Source organism: Geotrypetes seraphini, chromosome 3, assembly GCF_902459505.1.
Source record: "Geotrypetes seraphini chromosome 3, aGeoSer1.1, whole genome shotgun sequence".
NCBI lineage: Eukaryota > Metazoa > Chordata > Amphibia > Gymnophiona > Dermophiidae > Geotrypetes > Geotrypetes seraphini.
Genome location: NC_047086.1, coordinates 410620937 through 410631903, shown reverse-complemented (window position 1 = coordinate 410631903; position 10967 = coordinate 410620937).

Here is a 10967-nt window from a genome sequence, read left to right as displayed (position 1 = left end):
GAGTCCAGACAGTAGTGGGAGGTGAAGGTATGAACCGAAGACCACGTGGCAGCCTTGCAGATTTCCTCAATAGGTGTGGACCTGAGGAAAGCTACGGAGGCTGCCATCGCTCGGACTTTGTGTCCCGTTACTCGACCATGCAGCGCGAGACCAGTCTGAGCGTAGCAAAAGGAGATGCAATCGGCCAACCAGTTGGACAAGGTGCGTTTGGAAACTGGGTGACCTAACCGGTTTGGGTCGAAGGACAAAAATAGTTGTGGGACTTTCCGGTGTGACTGAGTGCGTTGGAGGTAAAAGGCCAATGCTCTCTTGCAGTCAAGAGTGTGGAGCGCCACTTCTCCGGGGTGAGAGTGGGGCTTGGGAAAAAACACAGGTAAGACAATGGACTGATTGAGATGGAAATCAGACACTATTTTAGGCAAGAACTTTGGATGGGTGCGGAGTACCACCTTGTCGTGATGGAATACCGTGAAGGGTGGGTCCGCTACCAGAGCTTGTAATTCACTAACCCGCCGGGCGGAAGTGAGCGCGAGTAGGAAAAGTACCTTCCAAGTGAGGAATTTTGGATGGCATTTGTCTAGGGGCTCAAATGGGGGTTTCATTAGTTGAGCCAGAACCACGTTAAGGTCCCAAACCACCGGGGGAGGTTTGAGAGGGGGGTGGACGTTCAGAAGACCCTTCATGAAGTGAGAGACTAAGGGATGGAGCGAGAGGGCTTTCCCTTCCAGGGGCTGATGAAAGGCCGCAATCGCACTGAGGTGTACTCGAATGGAGTTGGTCTTTAGGCCGGAATGAGATAGTTGAAGTAAATAGTCCAGGACCAGAGGGACGGGGACCGACACCGGGTCCTGGCTGTGGGAGGAGCACCAGGTTGAGAATCTGGTCCATTTTTGGGAATAGCAGGTTCTCGTCGAGGTCTTTCTGGAGGCCTCCAATATCTCCTTGACTGATTGAGACACGGGGAGAGCAGTCAGGGGGAGAGAAACCAAGCATTCAGATGAAGAGATTGAAGATTGGGATGTAACAGCGAAACCTGACCCTGTGATAGTAGAGAGGGAAACAGAGGCAGAGGCAGTGGATCTCTGACACTGAGTTGAAGTAGAAGGGAAAACCATGGCTGGCGTGGCCAGCGAGGGGCAATCAGGATCAGGGTGGCTTGTACTGTTCTCAAGTGGACAAGCGTCCGCAGTATCAGAGGAAACGGCGGGAACGCATACAGGAACCTTCCGTCCCAGTCGAGGAGGAAGGCGTCGGCCTCGAGCCGGTCCGGGGAGTACATCCGGGAGCAGAAGAGAGGCAGCTTGTGGTTGTGGGGGGATGCGAATAGATCTATTTGAGGCGTCCTCCACTTTTCGAACACCTATCGTAGGGTCTGAGAGTGTAGTGAGGAGGAGTGTGGCTGGAGGAGGCGGCCGAGTCTGTCCGCCAGACAGTTTTGCTCTCCTTGTATGTACACCGCTCGAAGGAAGGTGTTGTTGGAGATTGCCCATTTCCAGAGGCGCAGGGCTTCCCGGCAAAGGGACCAAGACCCTGTCCCCCCTTGTTTGTTCACATAGTACATCGCTACCTGGTTGTCGGTTCGGATGAGAACCACTCGGTCGTGGAGCAGATGTTGAAAAGCTACAGCTGCGAGATAGATGGCCCGCAGCTCTAGCACGTTGATGTGGCAGCAACGGTCCTCTGCTGACCACATCCCTTGAGTGCGTAGGCCGTCCAGATGGGCTCCCCAAGCGTACTCCGACGAGTCCGTGGTGAGTACCTTGCTGTGGGGTGGGGCGAGGAAGAGCAAACCTTTGGAAAGATTTGAAGAGTCGGCCCACCAGCGGAGCGATCGTTGCAATGAAGGAGTCACTGTCACGGGACGGTCGATCGGGTCCCGGTCTTGACGCCATTGAGAGGCCAGGGTCCATTGAGGGATTCTCAGATGGAGGCGGGCGAAGGGTGTGACATGGACGGTGGAGGCCATGTGGCCCAGGAGAGTCATCATCTGTCGAGCTGATACCGAGGTCAGCAGGGAGATCCTTCGACTCAGACTTACTAACGCCTCTGGGCGCGGAGGGGGGAGGAAGGAACGGAGGCGAACCGTGTCCAGCGTGGCCCCGATGAACTGTAGGGACTGCGAGGGGCGTAGTTGGGATTTTGGGAAGTTTATTTCGAACCCCAGACTTTGTAGGTAGGTAATAGTCTGTTGGGTCGCTGAGATAACCCCTTCCCTGGACGGGGCTTTGATTAGCCAGTCGTCCAGGTAGGGGAATACCTGGAGGCCCTGGGAACGTAAGGTCGCTGCGACCACCACGAGGCACTTGGTGAAGACCCGAGGTGATGATGCTAGGCCGAAGGGGAGGACTCGGTATTGTAGGTGCCAGTCTCCTACCTGAAAACGCAAGAACTTTCGGTGAGCGGGGTGCACTGGGACATGTGTGTACGCCTCCTTGAGATCGAGGGAGCAGAGCCAGTCGCCCTCGTCGATCAGGGGGTAAAGTGTCGGTAGGGAGAGCATCCAAAATTTTTCCCGTACCAGAAATTTGTTGAGGCGTCTCAAGTCTAGTATTGGGCGTAGGTCTCCCGTTTTTTTCGGTACCAGGAAGTAACGGGAGTAGAAGCCCTTCCCCCATTGGGCGGGGGGAACCTTTTCCACTGCTCTCAGGCGAAGCAGGTCTCGAGCTTCGGAGAGGAGTAGGGGTAGCTGAGTCCGGTTGGGAGGGCAATTCCTTGGGGGGTTGTCCGGAGGAATGGCCCGAAAGTTGAGAGAGTACCCTGATGAGATCACGCCAAGGACCCATGCGTCCGACGTGACTTGTTCCCAGCGAGGGTAAAAGGCTTTGAGCCGGCCCCCGATGGGAAGGAGGCCTGGGACTATGGCGGAGGGGGCCCGCCCCCTTCCGCGTATCCCGTCAAAAGGACGGGGATGGTTTGGTAGTCGCAGGCGGTTGGGACTTGGGCATGGCCCGGTGGTGGGCTTGCGGACGCCTGGGTGGGGGCCGCGAGAAGGCAGGGGTGGATTTTTGTGGGTAGCGGCGCGGAGGGGCCCTATACGGCCTGGAAGTGGGCGGTTTGGGCTTTTGTCGGACAAGGGAGGCAAACGAGCGTTCATGTTCGGAGAGGCGTTTTGTAGCCGCCTCGATAGTGTCATCGAACAGTTCTTTTCCCACGCAGGGGAGGTTTGCCAACCGGTCCTGTAAGTTGGGGTCCATGTCGACCAGGAGTAGCCAAGCTAGTCGGCGCATGGCGATAGCAAAGGCTGCCTCTCTGGAGGAGAGTTCGAAGCCATCGTAGGCCGCGTGGAATAGATGGAGGCGTAGGTTGGAGAGGGATTCCAAGACCAGGCTAAACGCTCCTTGGCGGGAGGCCGGTAGGTCAGTCTCAAAGGCTCTCAGTAGTCCAATGAGGTGTTTGAGGTAGGATGTGAAGGTGAAAGTGTAGCTTTGCACCCTAGAAGCCATCATCGCATTTTGGTATAGTCTCCTGCCGAACTTGTCTAAGGTTCGGCCTTCTCGGCCTGGGGGGACCGCCGCTGAGACCCGGGAGGGGTGGGCCTTTTTTAGGGAGGATTCTACTAACAGCGACTGGTGGGAGAGCTGCGGTTGTTCAAATCCCGGAAAGGGTACTGTGTGGTACTTGGCCTCCATTTTGGAGGGCACGGCTGTGACCATATAGGGGGTCTCCAGGTTCCTGAAGAGAGCCTGTTGGAGTATTGGGTTAGGTGGTAAGCGAAGGGACTCTCTGGGCAGTGATGGCATATCCAGTTCCGCTAGGTATTCTTTAGAGTATCTGGAGTCGGACTGGAGGTCTAAATTCAAAGCGTGGCCCATGTCCTGGACAAAGCGCGAGAAGGATGGTCGGGATGTTCCCGAGGCCCCGTGCGGGGTCGGTGAACGAGACCTTCGTCGGGTGGAGAAGGAAGGGGAGGCTTCCTTCGAGTAGCGAGGTTCCTGTTCCGATCCAAGCTCTGAAGCCGGGGAAGCACTGTGAAAGTGTTCCGGGGTCGTGGATCTCCGACGTCTCAAGGAGCCCCTCGGAGACGATGCCGGGGTACCGATCGATGTCGGATCGGTGACCTCGATCTGGATTCCCTTGGTGAAAGCCCGATACCTCGGATCGGAGCCCCGGTCCGAGGGGGGGTTCGGAGGATGCGTGGGTTGGAGAGTGATAACTCCGCCACCCTCAGCGGTCCCGTACGAGGTGTAGGTGAACGTCCTCGTAGAGTGGGAGAACCCCGGGCCTTCTTAGAGGTACGGCGGTTCGAGGTTTCTGTCGGTTTGGCCCGACGTTTTGCCCTGTGGCGGTCTGTGGAGGGAGAGCGCCTCGGGTGTCTCGGCGAGGAGTCCGAGGAGGATGAGATGCGGCGAAGTTTGCGCACTTTCCCCCGAGGTGGCTCGACGCGCGGCTCAGGCTGGTCTGGCACATGCGAGGTCGAGGCAGAGGCCGGTGGTAGACGGGCCATTGCAGCGGACAGCTCCGACGAGATCATTGCTCGGAGTAGGTCCTGGAAGACGGGCACGGACAGCATCGAGGGCATGTCCCCTGCCTCGGTGCACTCCACCGGGGGCGACCTCGTATCAGAGTATTCCCATGTGGTGGAGGCACGGCCCGAAGGCTTGGAGGGTCTTGTAAGCATGGGACTTCCACCATGCGTCGCCGGTGTCCCCGAGGTTGGTTTCTTCACTGGTACAGAACCTGAAGAGGGAAGAGGGGACTTACCTGGAGCCGAGGCTTTCTGTTGTCCCGAGGACTTCGGAGTCGAGTCTCGAGGCGATGCCGAGGTATTCGGGGCCGAGGTCAAGGCCGGGGCCGATGTAGAGGGTTGGTCTGGGGCGAAAAGATCCGCCATGCGGGCTTTCCTTCGACGGAGGGCCCGGTTCTGGAAGTTAGCGCACTGGGGGCAGGAGTCGGTTGGATGAGCGGCCCCCAGGCAGAGGATGCACCGGCGATGCGGGTCTGTGATGGAAAGAAGCTGCTCGCACCGGGTGCACTTTTTAAAGCCGGTCAAAGGCCGGGACATAGAATCGAAAGTGGCCGCGGCTCGAGTAGCCACGCGGCCACGGGGACCCGGAAGCCTACGGGTCGATCAAACGAAGCAGGAATCAAGTTGAAGAAAGTAAAACTTTTGCACACAGCGACTTAAACGATGAAAAAACAAGAAAACGCGGTGCTAGAAGGCAGTTGGGGCAGAGCCTGAAAAAACACAACTTCTAGGCTCAGTGGAAAATTTTGAACTGGAGACCACGAGGGGATGCACCCCCTAGTGGAGCAGGAAGGCACGCATGCGTGGAGCAGCAGAGCAAACTTAAATCTTCAATCAAGTTTGCTTGAAAATGCTTCCGCATCGGGGCTCCGTAGATGACGTCACCCACATGTGAGAATATCATGCCTGCTTGTCCTGGGATAATTGGAAATTCCCTAACTGTCCCAAAGGCTCACAATTTAACTAAAGTACCTGAAGAAACAGTATGAAAAATAAAAATAAAAAGACAGAGGTAGAGATAGAGATAGAAATGAAATATTCCAACAAGTAATGAATAAATAATTTAAAGATAGAATTAAAATAATAATTAAAGTAAACAAAATAGAGATAAAAATAAGCATAGAGAGAAACAGAAACACACTCCAAAAAAGCATCAAGATCTTTGACTTGTAATTATTATGATCATTTAACAACAGATCTTAAATGCCTTTCCGGAATATATCATATCCCTATCCCTCTCCATACCCACCTCCATCTCCACCCCAATTCACTTCAACCACCATTCCCATTCTATTCTTTAACTACCGTCAACCCCAGTTCCGATGGCTATCATCTGGGTCCCGAGTTTCCTCCAAGAACAGGCAACATCTCTGGTAAGGTAATCTCCACCGCTGCCGCACATGAAGCGAGATCCTCAGAGGTAGACCCTTCGGAATGGGGGAGGAGTGAAGATAGTGTCGGGTACCCTGCTGGAACGGGCTCCCGAACTGACCGTTGGTCTGAGCGTCAGACTGCAGCTCTCCTCTGTTGGCTCTCCCCTGCTGGAATGGGGGAGGAGTGAAGATGGTGTCGGGTGCCCTGCTGGAACGGGCTCCCGATCTGGCCACTAGTGAAACTGGCAGTTGGTGCCGAGCACCGTCAGCGCTACTCCTCCTGTAGTTCTCTCCCCTGCTGGAATGGGGGAGGAGTGTAGATGATATTATGCTTTTAGTATTATGATATGGTGTGCTTTCCCGGTTGAGATTCTAATTGCCTTCTTCTTGGTTATAACGGTTCCAACTCCCAGCGTTCTATATTTTAAGATACTGCAGTCAGATTTATGGCCTGCTTTGTACTCTCTGTGGAACTTCTTCCCACACTTTAATTCAAGTTCATTCCGGTTTCTAGTTCTGGCTCTGCATGGTTGTTCCAGTGATCACCCTCTTGTGTTTTAAGCTCTTCCTGTATTCTATTTTTCTTACTCAATATGTGAAGTCTGCTTTTTACCACAGTTTCCTTCATTCCATTAAGCATGGCTCCTTTCTGGTTTAATATGGTTCACTTATTTTACTAAGCATGGCTCTTTTTAGTATCTGTTTGGTGCTCCTCCATTACATTTTTTACCCAAGCTGTTTTAATGTTTTATGACCTCCTTCCTCACTATTCTCTTAGATATTAGTTTTTATTTTTTTTTATTCATGTTTGACTCAAGTGCTTTTCGCCTTATGACATTAGTCCCATACGTTCTACTATATCTCCATATAGTCTGCATAGCTATGATCCCCTTTTTAGATCATTACATGATTTCTAAATCTGGTTTATCAATGTATATGCTTTATGATTTCTAAGCTGGTTTTACAATGTACATGCTGCACATCCTTTGTTTCCATTTTCCATATATGTTGCATATCTTACAAGTGTTCTCTTCTTGATGACATCAGCCTCCTAAGTTTTACTATAATTTTAATATAGTATAGTTATGTTTTTTTAGCTAAGTTGATATTAAAAAACTGACAGAACATGACATTTAGTTTAAGTATAGTTAATGCCCGTGTTTTTATGCATACCTGATAAGAGTAAAAGGATGCTAATGTCCGTTGCTACTATCTATCAGAAGACAACCACACTACCGGAAAGATGTGCGGTGAATTGAGTCGGTTCAGCGAATGGCCACCAGGATGGTCTCGGGGCTCAGGGATGTCACGTATGAAGAAAGGCTAAATAAATTGCAGCTGTACTCACTAGAGGAACGAAGAGAGAGGGGGGACATGATTGAGACGTTCAAATATGTTACGGCCCGTATCGAGGTGGACGATGATATCTTCTGTCCTATAGGTCCTTCGACCACCAGAGGGCATCTGCTGAAAATCAGGGGAGGGAAATTTCGTGGTGATTCCAGAAAATACTTCTTCACAGAAAGGGTGGTCGATCATTGGAACAGTCTACCTCTGCAGGTGATTGAGGCCAGCAGCGTGTCAGATTTTAAGAGAAAATGGGATATTCACGTGGGATCTCTAAGGGAGTAAAGACAGGGGGGGGGGGGTCATTAGAGTGGGCAGACTTGATGGGTTATAGCCCTTTTCTGCCATCATATTCTATGTTAACATGATTTGAATAATGACCAGACAACAAAAGGTAGAAAAAATAATTTTATTTTCTATTTTGTGATTACAATATGTCATAAGAAACATAAGAAATGGCTTCGCCAGATCAGACCCTAGGTCCATCCAGTCCGGTAACCCGCACTCGCGGAGGCCAAGCCAGGTGTTCCCTGCTGAGAAACCTTATTTACTCGTATCCTTCAATGTGATTTGCGAGAAGATGTGCATTCAACTTGCCCTTGAATCCCGGAATGGTGGTCTCCATCACGACCTCCTCCGGGAGAGCATTCCAAGTGTCCACCACTCATTGTGTGAAACAGAATTTCCTGATATTTGTCCTGGGCCTGATGCCCCTCAGTTTCAGTCCATGACCTCTTGTCCGAGTCACATTTGACAATGTGAATAACGATGTTTCTTGCTCTATTTTACTCTACTTACTACTCCTACTCAAGAGACAATGTAGACGTCTGGAAAGAAAATGGAGAAAAACCAACCAAGATCACACGAAAACTGCCTGGAAAAAAATTAACAAACAATACAAACTTCTATTAAAAGAAAAGAGAAAAAAAACATTACACCAACCTAATAAGCACGGAAACCCAAGACACCAAAAAACTATTCCAAATATTAAAATATCTAACTAACACCATACCCTATTTGATCACTAACAATAACTCATCCCCTTCAGCCTCCCTCCTAGCTGAACACTTCAAGAATAAAATTACAAACACCAGAGCTACTCTCATTAGTAACCCAACCCACCTACTCGAAGTCACAATACTCCCCACAGAAAATGAATCTTGTGTTGCAGACAGATCTTGGACCCAATTCCCTAAGATACATTGGACCGAATTCAGCAAACTCTACAATAAGTACAGCCACGCATCATGTGAACTCAACCACTGCCCGCCATATCTCCTGTCATCAGCGAGCACTAAGTTCTGTACCTTACTCCTACACTGGATACAAACCATGCTCACAGATGGCATTTTCCCGAATGACCTCAGAAAAATCATCACCCCAATCTTAAAAGACCCAACAGACCTCTCATCCAACTACAGACCAATAGCCTCAATACCTCTATATATCAAACTAACAGAAGGATTAGTAGCCAAATTCCTCACTAACTATCTCGAGGACCATAACTTACTCCATCCCACGCAATCCGGCTTCAGAACTAACTTCAGTACAGAGACACTACTAGGCTCCCTTATCGACACAGCAAGACAACACCTCAGCATTGGAAAAAAAATGCTGCTCATACAGTTGGACCTGACGGCGGCATTTGACCTGGTAGACCATAACATCCTACTGCAAATCTTGGACTCAATAGGCATCTCAGATAAAGTATACTCATGGTTTGAAGGTTTCTTAAAATCCAGAACATACAAAGTAAAATCAGACAAAGAAAAATCCAAACCTTGGTCCAACCCCTGCGGCGTTCCACAAGGGTCCCCACTGTCCCCTACTCTCTTCAATCTATATATGGCCTCTCTTGGCGTTTACCTGAACAAACAAGGCCTATCCTCTTATAGCTACGCTGATGACATCACCATCCTCATTCCTTTCGACCAACCAATGCTCTTAATGTCAGACACACTACACAGAACTCTAGCTACGGTTACGACTTGGATGGAAGACCACAAACTGAAACTCAACCCAGACAAAACTAAATTCATCCTCCTAGAAAATAACAAAATCCCAACCATAACCAACTTAGAAATCAACTCTATCAACTACCCTTTGCAAACCACCCTAAAACTTCTAGTTTATCAAGTTTCAAGTTTATTATCTTTTTAATATACCGACCATCAACAGGTACCTGGCCGGTTAACAATAAAATTATAAGAAAGAGAAAAAAGTCATAAATATTTAAAGATGATGAGTGGACATCAAAAACATAACTGGACAGACATGAAAGTGAGGGGAAAAGGGAACGGAGGGGAAAAGTTACATGTTTTGAGAAGAGAAGGAGAAAGTGGGAGTGGGGTAAAACATATTGGGTGGGTACGGTATAGGAGGGCGCTTTTTTAAAGCGGTTGGTTAAATAAAAGAGGAACGGAAGAGTGAAGGAAAAAGAGGAGAAGGAGAGGGAAAAAGAAGAGAGAAAAAAAAAGAAAAGAGAAAAAAAAAAGAAAAAAGAAGGTAGCTCTAAGCACAGGCGAAAGCGTCACAGAATAAGAAAATCTTCAGGTTAATCTTGAATTTATCTAGATGTTGTTCATCTTGGAGTTGTTGTGGCAGGGCATTCCACAACGTTGGGGCGACTACTGTAAAATTGATTTTCCGGGTGTAATAGAAATCTTTTACGGAAGGGATTCGTAAGAGTTTTTGATCTGTTGACCTCAGAGTACGTCAGGAACATTGAGGAATGAGAACCTTATCAAGATATAAAGGCTGGTGTGAGAGTTTTATTTTGAAGGTAAGCAAGATGACATTCTAGGTATGACTATTGACAGAGGCTGCACCATGCAACCACAAATTAACAAAACAATACAGAAATCTTTCGCAGTTATGAGAAACCTTAGACAAGTCCGAAAATTCTTCGAAAAAACGCAATTTCAGCTCCTAGTACAATCTCTAATCCTAAGTATCCTAGACTATTGCAACATCCTCTACCTCCCCTGCCCTGCAATAATGATTAAACAACTACAGACAATTCAGAATACAGCTCTGAGACTCATCTATTCATTGAAAAAACATGATCACATTACTGAGGCATTCATCAATTCTCATTGGCTTCCAATCCAGGAAAGAATACAATTTAAATTCTACTGTATACTATTTAAAACTATAAATGGAGACAGCCCAACCTACCTAAACGACCGCCTCATCCAAACCACCTCTACCAGGCATAGAAAAACACCCCCCCATTCACTTACCCCCCCAATCAAAGAAGTAAAACGGAAAAAATCTATACAACGGACTACTGGCCACTCAGGCAGCGAAGATAGACAATCAAGTCTCCAACCTATTGACAACAACCCCAGACTACAAGATATTCAGAAAGGAAATAAAAACTATACTCTTCCACAAATCCCTTAATAAAGCTTAATACCATGATAAAGCTTAATCCCCCTCTTACCATCCCCTCCCTAACCCCAGATCCTACTTTTCCCTCTCTTGGAAACCTTCTCTGATCTAACGTTGTAACCCTTCTTCCATAACTGTAATCCGCTTTGAACCGAAAGGTAATGACGGAATAGAAATCTGTAATGTAATGTATTTTGTAGAATCCTTTTAGTATTTTAAAAGTCTCTATCATGTCCCCTCGCAGTCTTCTCTTCTCGAGGGTGAACAATCCCAGTTTTCCGAGGCGTTCTTTGTAGCTCAAATTCTCGATACCTTTAACAAGCTTTGTGGCTCACCTTTGCACCCTCTCCAGCAGGCTTATATCCTTCTTTAGGTAGGGAGACCAGTGT